Here is a 17,989-nt window from a genome sequence, read left to right as displayed (position 1 = left end):
CCCACGCACCACAACTACTGAAGTCAGCGCGTGCTAGAGCCCGTGCTCTGCAACAAGAGAAGGCACTGCAATGAGAAGCCCGCGCACCACAACGAAGAGTAGCCCCTGCTCACCACAGCTAGTGAAAGTCCGTGAGCAGCAACAAAGACCCAACACAACCAAAAATAAATAAATAAAATAAATAAATAAATAAAAAATTCCTAAGTAAACAAAGCCAGATTATCTTCCATCCCCTAAATCTACGGAAGAATTACTAATTGGCAAAAACACCTCTTGTTTTTGTCAGGTGTCAGGTCCCGGGACTTCCCTGGTGGTCCGGTGGGTAAGACTCAGCACTCCCAATGCAAGGGGCCTGGGTTCAATCCCTGGTCAGGGAACTAGATCCTGCATGCATGCCACACTAAGAGTTCACATGCTGCAACTAAAGATCCCGCATGCTGCAACGAAGATCCTGCGTGCCACAACTAAGACCTGGCACAGACAAAATAAATAAATATAATTTTTTAAAAAAAGGTCCAAGCTTGTCTAATGGCAGTTTTATCAAACTTCTTCTCACTGCTAAACAGTGAAATTTCATAATTGCATGAAACTAAATGTCTTAGGAAGAGAAATAAAGTCTGAATTGGAAGAAAAAAACTAGTCATTTTGTTAGATACTAAATTGAACCAATCCATTACTCTTTATTACATTACCAGGGAGTAAGGAACTTTCACATATATATATATATATATGGCATATATTTGCTGACCTGGCCAATATTTTTCCGAAAAATTATGAAAGGTAGAGCAAGCAAACTTCAAATCAACATTTTTACTGCATCTTTTACTTCAGTGAAGCTAATCAAGGATTTATACCAAGAGCAAAGTTACTTGAGGCTTTGTTTGCTGCTTTCTATGCTAAGATAAGCAAACCAACTACCAGCTGTGTCCTCAGGTCAAGTCTTGAGGGCAAGCGTGGATCTAAAAAGTGATAGTTTATTGGAGTCAAAATAATAAAGAGACGACACTGGAATTCTAGTTATTCTTGTTGGGGAGGTGAAGGCTGAATTGCGGAATTTACTGCAGCACAGATTTTTAAAGCGTTTTGCCAGAAAAGTAAAGACAATCAGATAAAAGTGGCTTTACATTAAGCAACTCCACACAAAATGCTTACAACAGTGCCTGGCACAGAGGCTGTGCTATATAAATGTTAGTTGTTATTTACCATCATTATTATGCTGACACCACTTTGAAATAATCAACCAAGTTGTATTAGCATATACGTAGGTTTATATAAAGCAAAATGTATGATACCAGGAGAAGAAACAGTCCTTGTTTGTAAGAAGCTTAGAGCGATACATTGGGAAGGAGAAAAGATAGAAAGTTAAATTGTTAAAGAAAAAAATATTTAAGTTTCTTTGAGGTAATGTCCTTTGCTAGTTCAGCTGGAGTCCTGCATCAAAGGTTGAGAGAAGTTCATAGCCTATTCTTTTTTTTTTTTTTAACGTTTTTTTCGGAGTATAATTGCTTTACAATGGTGCGTTAGTTTCTGCTTTGTAACAAAGTGAATCAGTTATACATATACATATATCCCCATCTCTCTTCCCTCTTGCATCTCCCTCCCACCCTCCCTATCCCACCCTTCTAGCTGGTCACAAAGCACCGAGCTGATCTCCCTGTGCTATGCAACTGCTTCTCACTAGCTATCTATTTTACATTTGGTAGTGTTTATATGTCCATATATACACTACCACTCTCTCACTTTGTCCCAGCTTACCCTTCCCCCTCCCCGTGTCCTCAAGTCCATTCTCTACGAGGTCTGCGTCTTTATTCCTGTCTTGTCCCTAGGTTCTTCAGAACCATTATTTTCTTTTTTTAGATTCCATATATATGTGTTAGCATATGGTATTTGTTTTTCTCTTTCTTACTTCACTCTGTACGACAAACTCTAGGTCCATCCACCTCACTACAAATAACTCAATTTCGTTTCTTTTTATGGCTGAGTAATATTCCATTGTATATATGTGCCACATCTTCTTTATCCATTCATCTGTCGATGGGCACTTAGGTTGCTTCCATGTCCTGCCATAGCCTATTCTTTCTCAAACGAGTTTAAAACAGAGATCACTGATATTTAAAATAAACAGAAAATACACAGTAATAATTTATTGCTTTTCAACAATTTTCATGTCATAAAATTTTTTTTTTTAACTAGCATCTATCTAGTCTTTTTTTTAATATAAATTTATTTATTTATTAATTTTTAAACTTTTGGCTGCATTGGGTCTTCGTTGCTACGCACGGGCTTTCTCTAGTTGCGGCGAGCGGGGGCTACTCTTGGTTGTGATGCGCGGGCTTCTCATTGCGGTGGCTTCTCTTGTTGTGGAGCATGGGCTCTAGGCGCACGGGCTTCAGTAGTTGTGGCGTGCGGGCTCAGTAGTTGTGGCTTGTGGGCTCTAGAGCACAGGCTCAGTAGTTGTGGCACACGGGCTTAGTTGCTCCGCAGCATGTGGGATCTTCCTGGGCCAGGGCTCGAACCCGTGTCCCCTGCATTGGCAGGCAGATTCTTAACCACTGTGCCACCAGGGAAGTCCCCATGTCATAAAACTTAACTGAATGAAACTCCATATGTATTTTGAATATAGGAATAAAAATTCCCAGAGAGGGGCTTCCCTGGTGGCGCAGTGGTTGAGAATCCGCCTGCCAATGCAGGGGACACAGGTTCGAGCCCTGGTCCCGGAAGATCCTACATGCCGCGGAGCAGCTGGGCCCGTGAGCCACAATTATACTGAGCCTGTGCATCTGGAGCCTGTGCTCCGCAACAAGAGAGGCCGTGATAGTGAGAGGCCCGCGCACCGTGATGAAGAGTGGCCCCCGCTTGCCACAACTAGAGAAAGCCCTCACACAGAAACGAAGACCCAACACAGCCATAAATAAAAAATAATAAATAAAATTTAAAAGAGATAAACAAAACATTCTCTCTATAAATTTGATCTTTAAAAAAAAAAAAATCTAATTTGTTTAAAAAAAAAAAAAAATTCCCAGGGAAGTCAGGTCCTTGAGTGGGGGCCTACAGAGTAATTTTTTTTTTTTCCTGATAAGGATAGAATGCCAAGAGGAAGAGGCCAGGAGGAAGGCTGCTAGAGACCTGGATACGTGGGAATGTCTTTAGGCTTCATCTATGTTTGCCTCCATTTCTGGACACCTTTTACCTTTTGATACCTTCCAGTCTAAAAGACAAAGGGAGGAGGGATAAAAGGAACTGTACTATAGCTGTATTGGATAATCAAGAGGTGGAAAATGTGCTTCAGTGAGTTAAAATTATCTTGCAATCTCTTTGAAAAGAAGCAAGCAAAAATCTTTTTGAAGAGGAAGTCCCAATTTCTAGTACAGACTGTCCTAGAAAGGTTAACTTTCCAAGTTGACAGAAAGTCATACCAAATGCTAACAAAGAATTTAAATGTCCCTCCAATACATAGATAGAAAATTCTTGGGGCATTAGGCCTTTTTAATCTACCTTAAAAACATAACCTTTCCTTCTCTCTCCCCAGCTTTCTCCCCTCATGTGAAAATAAAGGAGAAACTTAATTTGCTTTGCTGACCTGAGGAAAAGCTTTCTATATGAAAAATGTATAAATTAGATCATAAAATTTTTATATGGCTATCTAATACTCTTAAGATATTTTCTGAATTCTATGACTTGCATTCTTGTTAGCTGACAACACATTAGAAGTTTGGAATGCCTGAATTTTAAAGTACAAAGACTGCAGCCATTTTTGCTTGAAGTCCTTAAACCTTCGGGAGATCCACTAACAGCCTAGCAGAGCCCTTCTCTTGGATTGGCAAGGCTTATGAATATGTAATGTTTTAGAGAGAGCGAGATATGGAATTTAATTATCAAGCCAAAGCTTTTTCCAAAATAATCATGTGCCCACCGGCAGGAAATAGGAAATGAAACACATTACATTTAATTTGGATTTGGAGGTGGCCTTCCTAAGCAATTTATTAAAGTGTAAACAGTAATTATGTAGAAAGAACCTGGTGAGTAAATATGATAATTATGAAACTTATTAATTCACATTAATTAGTGGGGCAGCTAAACTGGATTACAAAGAGGTTTGAATTATACAATAGAATTACTAAAACTACTCCCTAGTTAGTCTGCTTCTCTTTCATCTCCGTGTTATTCTGAATACAGCTCACCTGGTACACGGAGGAAGTGCTTTCTCTGAAGAAACAGCATGTACAAAGGCTAAGGCTCAGGGTTGGGACTATAAAACAGCCATCTATTTCCTGCCTCTTATCCTCCTCATCCCCATCCCTCCCTGTGACCTCAGAGTTTTAGATAAATGAAAATCGTCCAGCATTTAGGAGCACAAGCTATGAGACCTAGGTTTAAATCTCAGCCTTTTAGTAATTATAAGCTAAAAAATACCCACTTTATGACTAAGCCTAAGAATAGCTTAATAACATACCTATAAGTTTGGGGGAATGGGATGAGATTTTCCTAGATTCTTGGTGGAAGGTCTTTGTTAAGAAGCATGGTTGCAGCAACAAGGAACTCCTCCGGAAAGTCCTGGTGTCCATACGTCACTCATCCCATTGGATTTTGTAAGTGGGCTTGGTAATCAACGTAGCCTGCATTATATATTCCCGTTATGGTTGAAGCATATTTGGGCTGTGTTTCATGCATGATGTGGTCTCACCTGGGTTGGTAAATGAAATGACTAGCAAACCAGAGGGGATACATATGAAGTTGGAAGGCTCCAAGATTAATTTATCTTTTCATTGCAAAACAGGAGCAAAAAACCCATTATTTCATTATTATTGTTTTGGCTTGATGCAACATGAAAGGTATACTTAATCTTCTACATGGATGGTTGCCCTGATGTTTGTTGCCTGTTTGCAGTTTATGGCTTTGTGCCTCCTGTTGTTGTTGGCATGTAACTTCTCCAGATTCTGGTTCCTGGTGATGCGGCTATGGCAAGCATACATGAGACAAATCAATGAGGGAGTGGTGAAAAAAAAAAAAAACACCACAGCTGCAGTAGAATGGTATATTCTGAGTTTGGTAAGAGTTACTATGCTTCTGGTTTTGGGGCACTGAATAGACCAGGCATCCCGGAGGTAGGTATCATAGAATAAAGGATATCCTGCTACAAGATATTCCAGTTTCTTTTTTGCTACTAGATTAGAAATGATAAACAGTAAGAGGCATTATGTAGACCTAGAAGACTTAAAGAGGGCTCTCCCAAAGCAGGATAAAATTAAAGCCCTCAGTCTGAGACCATGAGTTTGAGACACTAGGGAGAAAATAACTTGTCTTTAGGCAGTTGGTCTGGAGTCTGGGGCTGGAGGCTGTCCATTGCAAATGATGAAGCAGGCCATTTCAGTTACTGTGGCCATGGTGACCAAAATGGAACCATGGGCCTGGAATGGGAGAAAACTGTGGGTGAAAACGTAAGGCAACCCACAGGGTCTCAAACTTGAATCCTGATCTGCCAAAGGTCGTAATGGAAGGAGAATCTCCTCATAGGGAGGGGACTGCCAAATCTTGTTACTAAGACCTCTGTTCTGAGACTAAGCTTTTCCTTGAAGATCTTTCATAAATCACCACTGACACCATGGGGAGGACTTGGGGGCCAGGAAGGAGCACTCCCCTTTTAGCCTGCTTCTTTTTTTTTTTTTTTTAAAGAAATTCACGTTCTTTTATTTATTTATTTATTTATTTATGACTGTGTTGAGTCTTCGTTTCTGTGCGAGGGCTTTCTCCAGTTGCGGCAAGTGGGGACCACTCTTCATCGCGGTGCGCGGGCCTCTCACCATCGCGGCCTCTCCCGTTGCGGAGCACAGGCTCCAGACGCGCAGGCTCAGTAATTGTGGCCCACGGGCCCAGCTGCTCCGTGGCATGTGGGATCCTCCCAGACCAGGGCTCGAACCCGTGTCCCCTGCATCGGCAGGCAGACTCTCAACCACTGCGCCACCGGGGAAGCCCTAGCCTGCTTCTTAAATCCTTCAGCAGAGACCAATCTGGAAGAGACTAGCCTGCTGCAATATGTTTGCCCTACTCCCCATCTGCCTACCCGTTCCTCACTTTCTAACCCCCACACAATTTCCTGTCGTTGTTTTCCCCTTTATATTGATTAAATATAAAGTGTTAGTAATTTAAAGAATTCTATTTTCTTCTGAATTATCAAATAATGTATTATGCAGAAATGTCGAGCAAACTTGTACTGTTAGTGCTATACGGGAAAGTGCTTCATTTGAAACACGTGAACTTGGATGCCTAGATGGATAGATTAAACTTGACTTAAGTTCAAGGATAAGTAGAGTGATGCATCAATAAGCAGACTAACAAAACATGAATATTTACCTTCATTTTTGGGTCTCCAGGAAAACCTCTTTGCCTGGTTCCTACTAGGCAGCTCTGTGGCAGAGGCCATTTCCCCAGAATCAGTGAGGAGGGCCCTCAACATTTCTTACCTCCTGTAAGTCCAGACCCTAAGAAAGTAAATCCAAAAGTGCCATCTTGCCTCTTCCATGCTGCAAGTTTTCCTGTGTGAGAATTCTCTTCTTCTTTGAATGATCGATGGTGAGAACATTTACCTTATTTAGGGAAATCTTTACACCCTACCCAGAGGGGTATGGCCTTATTCTATGACCACAAAAAATAAGGCTGTCAGGGTAAAATACAATAGGCATGACATCTGAACCCATGATTTGTGCAAAAGGAAAGCGGGTGGAGAGAGGCTTCACTTTATTAATACACAGCTCAGAAGTGAGGTTGACAGCCCTGGACCTCACCTGGGCACAGGTGTCACAGGTGCTGTATGGTGCAGGGCACTGTGGCAGATTCAGCGTTCTCAGAGGTCACCACAGATTGATTTCTGTGCTTTATCCAAGCCTCATCTTGTACACCAGTGCAGCAGTATCAAGGTCCAGTTAGAACACCCAGGCCTGACTCCCCAAGCAAGTGGATACATAAAGTTAGTCATTATGAGCTAAAAGGCTTCCTTTGCTGCATACACCCCTCTTCTGAGTCACACCAGGTTTGAGGTACAGCTGTTCAAGGAGTTCCAACTGCCTGCTGCTGCTGTTGAGTGAGGGCCATAAGGTCCAAGTTCTCACGCTGAAAGATCTCACAGTGTGGAATGTGGGTGCCAGGACACCCAGAACTTCCTGGAATATAGGTGATCTTAAAATTTAGCTGTTGAAAAAGATATCCCAACATCTCCACCCCAACTTAGCTGCCCAGAGGTTCACAACTACCCTGATTCAGATAAGCAAGGGGTAGTTCCTTTTGAACTCTCTAGTTTCAAAGGCAGCTTCCATGGCCAACAGTTTTTTTGTTTTTTGTTTTTTGGCTGCACTGGGTCTTCGTTGCTGCACGCAGGCTTTCTCTAGTTGCGGCGAGCGGGGGCTACTCTTTGTTGTGATGCGCGGCCTCATTGAGGTGACTTCTCTTGTTGTGGAGCATGGGCTCTAGGCGCACGGACTTCAGTAGTTGTGGCACGTGGGCTCAGTAGCTGTGGCTTGCGGGCTCTAGAGCGCAGCTTCAGTAGTTGTGGCGCACAGGCTTAGTTGCTGCGCGGCATGTGGGATCTTCCCGAACCAGGGCTCGAACCCGTGTCCCCTGCATTGGCAGGTGGATTCTTAACCACTGCACCACCAGGGAAGCCCTGGCCAACAGTTTTTGTAATGACTGTTTAGCTTCACCAGGGGTAGAAGCAACCTAGAACATGGTCTTCCGAGGATGGCCTTCAAAGTCTATTGATTAGTCTCCTATGGTATTATCAGTTACAAATGACAATTTCTACTCATATATTTATACTGAAAACTAAATAATGACTACTTCCTGTTAATTCCAGACAATGCTGATTATGTGACTTTGGGCCAGTTACTTAACCTCTCTGTATGTTACCTCTGTAACTCTGTCTGTAAAATAGGGATTATACTAGTACCTAGTCCAGAGACTTCCCTGGTGGTCCAGTGGCTAAGATTCTGCACTCCCAATGCAGGCGGCCCGGGTTTGATCCCTAGTCAGGGAACTAGATCCCCCATGCCGCAACTAAGAGTTTGCATGCTGTAACTAAAGATCCCGCATGCCGCAACTAAAATATCCCACGTGCCACCACTAAGACCCGGCACAGCCAAATAAATATTTTAAAAAATAATTTCAAAAAATAGTACCTAGTCCATAGCATTTTTATGAGGAATCAATGATTTAATATGTGTAAAATGCTTAGATCGGGGCTTCCCTGGTGGCGCAGTGGTTGAGAATCTGCCTGCCAATGCAGGGGACACAGGTTCGAGCCCTGGTCTGGGAGGATCCCACATGCCGTGGAGCAACTAGGCCCGTGAGCCACAATTACTGAGCCTGCGTGTCTGGAGCCTGTGGTCCGCAACAGGAGAGGTCGCGATAGTGAGAGGCCCGCGCACCACGATGAAGAGTGGCCCCCGCTTGCCGCAACTAGAGAAAGCCCTCGCACAGAAACGAAGACCCAACACAGCCAAAAATAAAAATAAATAAATAAATAAGCAAATATGGTTAAGAAAAATATATTAAAAAAACAAACAAAAAAATGCTTAGATCGATGCCTGGCATATACTAAGTATTCCCTAAATCTTAGCCATCATCAATTTATTGTTATTGTTATTCCCCCACCCTCAGCCCACCTGCCTAGAATACTAAAGACAGGAAGGGAGGGAGGGAGGGCGGGAAGAAGGAAGGAAGAAAGGAAGAGACAGGAGAGAGGAAAAAAAGAAGGAAGGGGCGAGCTCAGGGTTAGCCAGGGTCAAGGAAGTAGACAGGCTGGCAAATATGTAGGACCATGCCTAGAAGGAATGCTTGCTAGGAAAGGTCCTAAACAGTGATGTAGGTTACAAACAGCATAGGCCAAAACTAGCCTGTGCTGGCAGAGACAAGAAGCAGGAGACAGAAGCCATATCAAGACCACTAAATGGAATAAGGGTATGGGAACTGGACTGCCATAAAGAGAGCCTTATGCAGTTTGGCTGAAAACAAATTGAATTAGAGAATAAATAGGTCAAAAAGGAATATTCTTGTTACTTGTTCCCCATATGGAGTGTTCTGAAAATTTCATTTTCCACATTCCCAACTGCTATAAATGTTAAATGGGGGAATGTTCTTAATCTATTAAGTATTCTTGTGTTTTAAAAGAATCCTTTCCTGCTATTTCCTACGTCACAGAAATGATGGAATAACTGAGGGAATGTAAATGAAATATGCAGTTGAATTCCAGAGAAAATACACGGTAATTTTATTATTCTCCTTTTCCAGATAAAGCAATTGAGTAACTTTCTCAACTTGAATAGTAACTAGTTGTTACGAACTTTCAAATTTTGCATTTGCATGTCTCATCTCATTACTAATTTCTGAAGTTATAACTCTTACCTTGAAATCTTCAGAAGTTTTGCTCACTTACTAACAAGCTTGCAAATAGTCTATCAACCTTTAAAATAGAAAAGTGTACCTAGAAAATTTTGTGATGAAGCCAAAAGCCACTAGAGAGCACCATACCTTCTCTGATTTTGAAAGACCCCATGATGAAATGTTTTTATCTTAAAGATTGCTTGGAACCATAAGAACCTGGAGCCTAGAGATCTGGTTCTTCTGATCATGCCATTTATTAGATGGGTGGCCTTAGAAAAGTCTTTTGGCTTCCCTAGGCCTTAATTTCGCTTCTGTAAAATGTAGGGGGTTATGCTAGATGGTTATGCTCCAACCTCCTCTCAGCTCTAATTTTCTGATCTTATGCTTACTAGTTTACCTCTTCAGTGCCTCATGGATTAATCAGGAAGAAAACCTGGCAGAAAAGCAAAAATTTTACCTGTGTCATTTCATTATTTTTGCCAGCTCACCCACGCCGTTTCTACTTTTTCAGCTAAGAACCCTGGAGTTGCTTTTTTTTAATCTTTTACTTTGTTTCCTTTATTTATTTTTTGGCAGCGCAGCATGTGGGACCTTCGCTCCCCAACCAGGGATCGAACCTGCGTCCCCGGCATTGGAAGTGCGGAGTCTTAACCACTCCAGGGACAGCCAGGGAAGTCCCACCTTGGGGATGCTTCTGATCTTTGCCTCTTATACACTTTATGGACAAATTATACCAATATTAATTCATAAACATTTGTAGAGCACTTTCCAAGTTTCACTGCTTTTGTGAATACTATCTTATTTGACTCACAACAGCTCAGGCTGGTAGATATTACCTTCAACTTATCTGGTAAGAAAACTGAGGCCAGAATAGGTCAGTGAATTAACTGCCTAAAGTAACAGGGATAGTAAGTTATGGGAACAAGTCTGATTCCAAAGCCTATGTTCTTTTCACAACACTACAGATCCTACTAGGAGCAGATCCAAATTTTATGGGGCTTGAGGTATATATAATTTTGGTGGACAGTTTCAAGAAAAGGAATACGAAAGTACAATACAACACTAAGTATGATCCTGTGATTACACTGTTAGGACCAAGTGAGGGACCTTTAGAGTTAATCTTTAGGATTCAATTTCATGGTTTTCCATGGTTATACATTTATTTAGTGCTTACTATATGCCAGACACTAAAGTAAATACTGACTTTATTATAACAACTCTATGAGGAAGGTACTGTCCTTGTTTTACAGAGCAGAGAATGAGGGAGGCTCAGAGAGGTAAAATGATTTGCTTAGGGACAAAGAGCTAGTTAAGTGCCAAGTATCAAAGTTGGAATTCGGATCTGATCCTGGCTCCATATCGTGAATCTACCACACTATGCTCCTCTATAAGCCTTCTTTTGAGGTTTCCTGGGAATCATCTTATTCTACTACTTCCCACTACATTCCATTGTTCAGGTCCTGATAGTTCACCTCTGAACTAGTCCTAGTTTGTCTCCCTAATTCAACTCTCCTACCATCTACCCTGAATGCTGCTACTACCCTAACAGTCCTTGAAGCACTGCTGTTCTAAATCCTGACCACCCGAAACACCTGAAGAGCCTTCCTTCTCTGCATTTATCAAAGGTAAAAAGCGATTACTGCTTATAAGCAGTACTTGGCTATAGATTCCATACTGTCTTCTAATGTGCTGAACTGTTATTGAAAGCTTTTTGTTGTGTGAAACAGAGGCAGAGTGGGACAGAGGAAGAAAGCACACGGAAGCGTTCAGAATTTTATCCTTCAATCCCCACTCCATCACGATCTAGGTTCCTCACTTGCAAAACAAAAAGCTGAAGGCCAACCTCACAGGGTTGTAGAGGGAATTAAGTAAGGAGAGGGGGAGGGGAGGAGAGGAGGGCAGGGTTAGGGCAGGCTCCAAGTACTTGGCAATGTTGGTGGATTTCTACCTGACTCACCCTCCCCCAAAATTTGTAAGGCAGGGGCCTTGATTCGTACATTCTTGGCACTTCTCAAAAGAAATACCTCTGAGACATCAGAAGCACTCCATGATTATTCAATTTGATCACTTCAACAACACCACAGGGTTGTGAGGATAGTTCAGGTGAACTGCTAAGAATACAATCGGCCCTTCAGAACTGTGAGCTATAATTATACTTTGTCCCAAATCCTCAGCATCCATAAAAAGTTGGCCTCTCTGCAGTCTCATTTCTTCATATTTCCGACACACAGACCCTCCCTTGGGACCAGTGTCGCCACCGTCAGACGTGCTCTTCTCTCCCGACTTCTGCCTTTATACCCACCATTCACCAAATGCTACAGACCAGGCTCTGTACGAAGAAGGTTCCATAAATTCTCTCATCAAAGCCACCAAAAGCCCTTCTGAGGTCGCTTCTACTACTGTTGCCATTTTAGGGAGCAGGAAACAGGCCCTGAGGGTTTGAGCGACTTCCCCGAGGTCACGGAACTCAAGCAGCGAGCCCACAGCCCACGCTCTTAACCTCTAGCCCTCGGCCTCTTCCCGGGTCGGAGGTGCACCCGCGTCCACTCAAACCCCGCCCAGTCCCCCACTTCAGTCACTTCCCCGCTCTTCCGCGCGCCCATCTCCCCCCACACCTGAGTCAGGCCCCGGGGGGCACGCCCCATCCGTCCTTAGCGGTTTCCCTCTTTTCTCTCGCAGAGACTGAGGGCGAGGTCGACGTTGGTGTCCCAGATGCGAGGAGGTCACCCCGAGGTCCTCCGACGGCTGGCCGAAAGGGCGAGTCCCTCACAGCAGTGCGGCAACGCAGTCGGCGTTGCAGAGCGGGGCGCAGCTTTCGGGTCTTGCCGGGCCGCCGGTCACGTGGCGGGGAGGGGGCGCCAGTGCGCGCGAGAGAGTGAGCGGGCGCGCGCCTGAGAGCTGTGGAGGCGGGAGCCGCGGTTCGGGTGTAAGTGTAGGGGGGAGGGGGCGGCGGCCGGGAGGGCCGACTCCGCCCCCTGTGCGCATGCTCCGGCCCCGGCCAGTTATAAGGCAGCCTCAAGGTCCCTGCCCGACAAAGTGCTGGCGAGCTGCGACGTGACTACCCGGGCGCGTGGGTTCCCGGGCGAGCAGACGAGGCAGCCGGTGAAGGACGCTACCTGGACCCTGGGCCCTGCGGGACTCCAGCCGCGCCGCCGCGTCACGTTCACGCTCGGCGCCGCGAGCCGCGCATAACGGTTAGTTGGTAACTGGCGGCCGCGCGCTCGGCCGGGACCCCGCGGTGCCCTTGCTTCCTCGGCTGGGTCGGAGGGAGCCTTGGGGGAGTGGAGAGCTTGGTCTCCGGGGGAGGGGGCGGGGCGGCCGGGCGGGGGCATCTTGGCCGCAGCAGCCACGTGGCCTCGGAGCGCAGCGTTGGTGAAGGAGACCCTGAGGCGCTGGGGACAGCGCTTCTCCCAGCAGAGCTGCAGCCCCGTTGTCAGGTGCGGGCCACCGGCCTGGTCGAGGAGTTGGGTCGAGGTGTCGGTGACCTTGGGGAAGTCGCTTCCCCTCTAGTCTTAAGTAGGCTGCTCCGGAGATGCTTTTGATCTGGGAAAGGATCGACGTGGGGCCGATTCACGTGGTGCCTCGAGACTGCTGGCGGCTTTCTCCCGGGGTAGGGACTCGGGGCGGGAGTTATTTTGGACTCGTGGCACGCCCGCCCCAACCTCCTCGGCCAGCCAATCCTTGTCCCACCTGGCGACTTGGCGGTAGTGGCCTGAGGGAGCTGCAGTCCCCGCAGCCAAGGCGTGACTGCAGTGTCTGAGAGGACTTTGACGAGGGGACGTTGCAACTGGCAGACGCCCGGAGTGGTGCTGACGGTAACTCTTTGTCATTCAACCTGTAGCTGCAGAACGTCCGCCGCAGCGCCCTCGCTCTGGGGGTTTAAGGCGGCCCCGTCGGGAGGAATCTGAAGCATAGCGTTACACTTGGTCTGATGCACCCTTTTTGTTCCAAATACATCCTTTTTTTCCACGTGCGTTTTAACATTTCATTTATTTGTCATGACTTATTTGGTGCGACAAGCAGTTAGTTGCCAAAACTAGTTTGTAATTAATATTAATCAAAAAAACAAACATTACTCCCCAGAAAACAAACGTTACTACTTTAGTTGAGTTTCCAGTTTGCTTATAAACTAGGCATCTACTGATAACAGTAAAATGTTGACAAGCTACTTTATTTGTCAGAACTAGTTTTGAAATTTTTTTTTCAAAAATTATTCTGGTTTCGAAATAAAATGTGTACACTTCAGTGCCCTGATAAAACAAATGTGGGTATAGTTACTAGAGGAATGTCGTGATAGGGTGAACTCTGAATTGTGAGAGAGTTTGAAAGAGTGTTTAAGTAGGAATTAGCGATTAATAAGCAGTTTTGATGTCAGCTACCAGACCAGTGAGGTGATGCAGAGAGTATGTATTTTAGTGTAGTTTTTTAGTTAGGCACTAAATATACCTATAAATCCGAGTTTTATACCGTAGGGTATAATTTTGCCTTCAAATTACCATAGATATAATAAAGAATTTAAGACATCTAGCCCTTAAAACAGGTATTGGGTAAGTATTAAAACAAAAGTTGCACTTCAGTAATTCAGGGATTAGATAGATGCTGTTCTTTCATTGGATTGCAGTGATCCTTGTTAAAAATGCAAGTTAATGGTCTGGGGAACATTACCTGAGATCTTTATAGCTGAATAGGTTCAAAGGTTTAGTTGTAAGCTTAACGTAATAGGCTATAGCATACCTAAACAGATTAAAAAGGAAAAAGGATCATGCCACCATAGGATGAACCAACTGATCAATGTTTCAATAGTTTACATATTTTTAACCTTTTAAATATTAATGCATATAACTCTGGAAAAGATGTTAATGACCAGCTAGTCAGTTTCCCTTATTTTATAGATTAGTAAATTAAGGTTGGAGAGGGTAAGTGACTTCTCATCTTAGTTCTGGAAACTTTTTAATGGTTGGGTGGAGATTATGTGTCTTTTGACTCCCATTTAGTGAGTTCAGCGCTCCTGTGCGTTCTCTAAAATATAGATATGAATTATCTCATGCCAAAAAACAGTTATTTTGAATAATAACTTCCCAACTTCTTACGTCCTTCATTCCCACTATATTTTACATCCACTTCATGATACGCATTCCTATGCAGGATTTAGGTCCCTGTAAATGCCTACATGGCCAATCTCATTTTGTTAGAGGACTAGGGAGATGCGACTTGATTTATTATTGGCTGCCAGGCACTAGGATTCAGAGAGAGCTGGGATTCAGCAATGAACAAGTTCTAGCCCTGTCACTCCCAGAGTTTATGGTGTAACTGGAAAACAAATAATATATATAATTACCAGAACAAGTACTCTTTACAAACAAGTATTGAGTATATGATCGAGGAAGTACAGGTTCCTTTGGGAACAAATACTGTATTATGTAGGTGTGAGAAAACTCCCAATTTAGTATAGAAGCAAAGGTAGGCCTCTCCGAGGAAATGCTATTTAACCCGAGAATTGAAGGATGAATAGGAGCTAGATAGGCAGGGAGTGATAGTGGAAAGAACATTACAGACATGTACTAAAGCTACAGTCGGAGTACAGGGTACATTAGAAAAACGTAAAGAATTTCACCAAAGCTAAAGCATGAAGAGGGAGCAGAGAGAATGGGGAAAGATGGAGGTAGACAATATCAGATAATGAAAGGCCTTATTAGTCATCTTAAGGAAATAGGGAAGGGACTAGGTAAAAAAAAACTTAAGGAAGTGCTCCTGTCTTGAAGCTAAATGAAGCAGTTTAATGGTTTTAAATGGGGCTCGGAATAGCATGATCAGATTTTGAATTTTAGGAATATCACTCTGGATACAAAGTGGAGAATAGGTTGGAGGGAGGCTGTTGGAGTTTTGTGAGACCACAGTGATGGACAAGATGGACAGTAGTGGGAAGACGGAAGAGAGAGGGGAACAGACAGGAGTCAGTGATAGAGCAGATGTGGGAGACTGGGGAAGCCAGAGAAGTTAAAAATATCTCCCAGGTTTCTAGCTTGAGCCAATGAGTTTATTATTTTTCTCCATTTAACCAATATGGACATTAAGAGGTTGTGTGACTAGCCCAGGGCTGTTCAATTTGTAAGGGTTGGAAACAAGACTCAAATCCATTTTTGTCCTTTCTGTGTTTTTGCTGTTATTGATAGTGATTTTTTTCCCTTCTAAATAATTCATTATGGAAAGTTTCAAACCCAATTGAAGTTTCAAACAGCCATTACTGTTTCATCTGTACTCCTACTTACTCCCTGCTGCCCCCTACTGGATTATTGTGAAGCAAAACATTGATATGCATTTCATCTGTAAATATTTCAGTGCATCTCTAGAAGATATGACTCTTAAAAAACCATAACCACAATACCATTATCCCACCTTTAAGCATTAACATCACCAAATAACCAGGCAGTATTCAAATTTTCCTAAATTGTTTCAAAGTAAGTGGTCTGTTTGATTTGGGATCCAAATAAGGTCACACATTACATTTGGTTGGTATGTCTTTTAAACTACAGGTTCCCCTTTTCTCATTTTCCTCGTAAGTTATTTGTTGATGGAACTGGGTTATTTTTTCTGCAGTTTCCCTCATTCTGGATTTTGTTGAATGTCCCTCTGGTATAGATTTAACATGTCCTAGTTTAACATGTTCTCCTATCCCTCATATTTTCTGTAAATTTGTAGCTAGATTGAGGTTGGATTTCTGAGAGGAGGCATGGTGTAGTGGAGAGGGCAAATATAATTCATAGGTGGTGGTGTGTATTTTTCCATCAGGAGGCATATTATGTTTGGTTGTCCCTCATTCTGCTATATTGATGGCCTAGTTCCGTTATTTCATTAGTGGTTTGCAAATGGCAATAATTTAATTGTGCCTTTAATTCTAACATTCCTTCATAATTGATTAGCTAGAATACCTCTATAAAAGAGAGGTAGTTGGAATAGGAAGGACAAGTTAAAAGTTTGTGTGCTTTAATACAATATCATATATGATCACAACACTTTCTTTTTGGAGAAATGTATTTAAATGTATCAAGGTACATCCTCTTTAAAAAGCCAGTACATATTTTGTTAGGTTGTTTTTTAGCACTTGATGTTAATGTTTCGAATAGCTTTTAGTATTTGGGATATTTAGAATTTCTGTTCTTAAATTGGTAGGGATTCTTTTGGTCTTTGTTCTTTCTTGAAGAGCTTATCTGTTCCCATAGCTTTGGGGGAATTTCTGGTAGAATCACTCCCTACCAAATCTAAATCTCTAGCTGTAACCAGATTACAGATTTTAAATTCCTGGAGGACAGGGATTGACTACTCCAGGTAGCCAGACTTAAAATCTGAGTCATTTTAATAGTTCTCCAGTGGGCCCCCACTCTACCAAATGCAATTAAGTGCCAGCCCCTTTTCCCCTTTGTTGTCTCGTGTCCACTCCTTCCCACCCCATTCTGCTCCCCTTTTTCATTCTTATTACTGCTACCTAATTTAGGCTGCTGTCATTATTAGATTGGTACAGTGGCCTTTTAAGTTGTATGTTACTCATTCTTTTTTTTTTTTTTTTAAATGTTTGTTTATTTATTTTTATTTTTGGTTGTGTTGGGTCTTCGTTTCTGTGGGAGGGCTTACTAGTTGCGGCAAGCAGGGGCCACTCTTCATCTCGGTGCGCGGGCCTCTCACTATCGCGGCCTCTCTTGTTGTGGAGCACAGGCTCCAGACGCGCAGGCTCAGTAGTTGTGGCTCACGGGCCTAGTTGCTCCGCGGCATGTGGGATCTTCCCAGACCAGGGCTCGAACCCGTGTCCCCTGCATTGGCAGGCAGATTCTCAACCACTGCGCCACCAGGGAAGCCCTGTTACTCATTCTTTAATTTGCCCTGACAAATTTTTCTCCATGCTTTTTTTCCTCTAATTTTTTTCTTTTACCTCTCCCTCTCTCTCCTCTCCCTCTTCTCCCTCCTCTTCCTCCTCTTCCCCTTTCCCTTCCCCTTCTCCTTCCCCCCACCTCTTTCTCCCTCTCTGTTCTTGGTTGTAGGATCCATTTTATAATGGATTTATGGCAGGAAGACTAGTGTAGGTGACCTGTTTGAGCCATAGTGTCTTGAAGACAAGTGATTAAAAGAGCAATAATGATCTTATAGAAATGGTGATTTCTCTCCTGGGGTCACAGTATACACAATAACTACATGAGTTCACATCCAGGACAGTGTGACTGGCTGCATGGGCTAAGCCATTGAAGACTGCTACTGACCTTTTATGCAGAAACAGTAGGATCCAGCTCCTTTGGTTGTCCACACTCCCTTATTGCTGATCACAACTACTCATAATGTTGAATCCGACTTGATTACAATGATTTAGTCTTCATATAAAGGAGAAATTCCTCAAAATATACAGGCATTGTAAGCTGCATATTTGATTATTTGTTGAAAAATATTTCTTCCCTGTGATTTTGCTCTTATATAAATCTTCTGAAGATTATTGAGTGAAGGCCTGATGATACTGTTCTGGTGTGTTCAACTATCTTGGATACTAACAGAGCTTAACAGAGCTTTTGTGAATTGCCTTATTGAGCTTTTGAGAATGAAAGCTAAGTTTTTACTTTATTAACTTTCTCTTCTG

At 43.2% G+C, this 17,989-nt stretch overlaps 1 protein-coding gene across 1 annotated transcript in view; it reads left to right on the top strand.

Moving 5' to 3' along the window:
* The first annotated feature begins 12,306 nt into the window (after positions 1–12,306).
* Positions 12,307–17,989, top strand: part of SLC16A1 (solute carrier family 16 member 1) — a 38,958-nt gene continuing 33,275 nt past the window's right edge. The window contains exon 1 of the mRNA XM_068540529.1: positions 12,307–12,566. The gene's annotated coding sequence lies outside the window, so the exon portion shown is untranslated. The remainder of the gene's footprint in view (positions 12,567–17,989) is intronic.

This window comes from Eschrichtius robustus, chromosome 3 (assembly GCF_028021215.1).
Source record: "Eschrichtius robustus isolate mEscRob2 chromosome 3, mEscRob2.pri, whole genome shotgun sequence".
NCBI classification, from domain to species: domain Eukaryota; kingdom Metazoa; phylum Chordata; class Mammalia; order Artiodactyla; family Eschrichtiidae; genus Eschrichtius; species Eschrichtius robustus.
The sequence above is the reverse complement of the archived record's forward strand: the minus strand, read 5'-3'. Positions and strand labels throughout refer to the sequence as shown.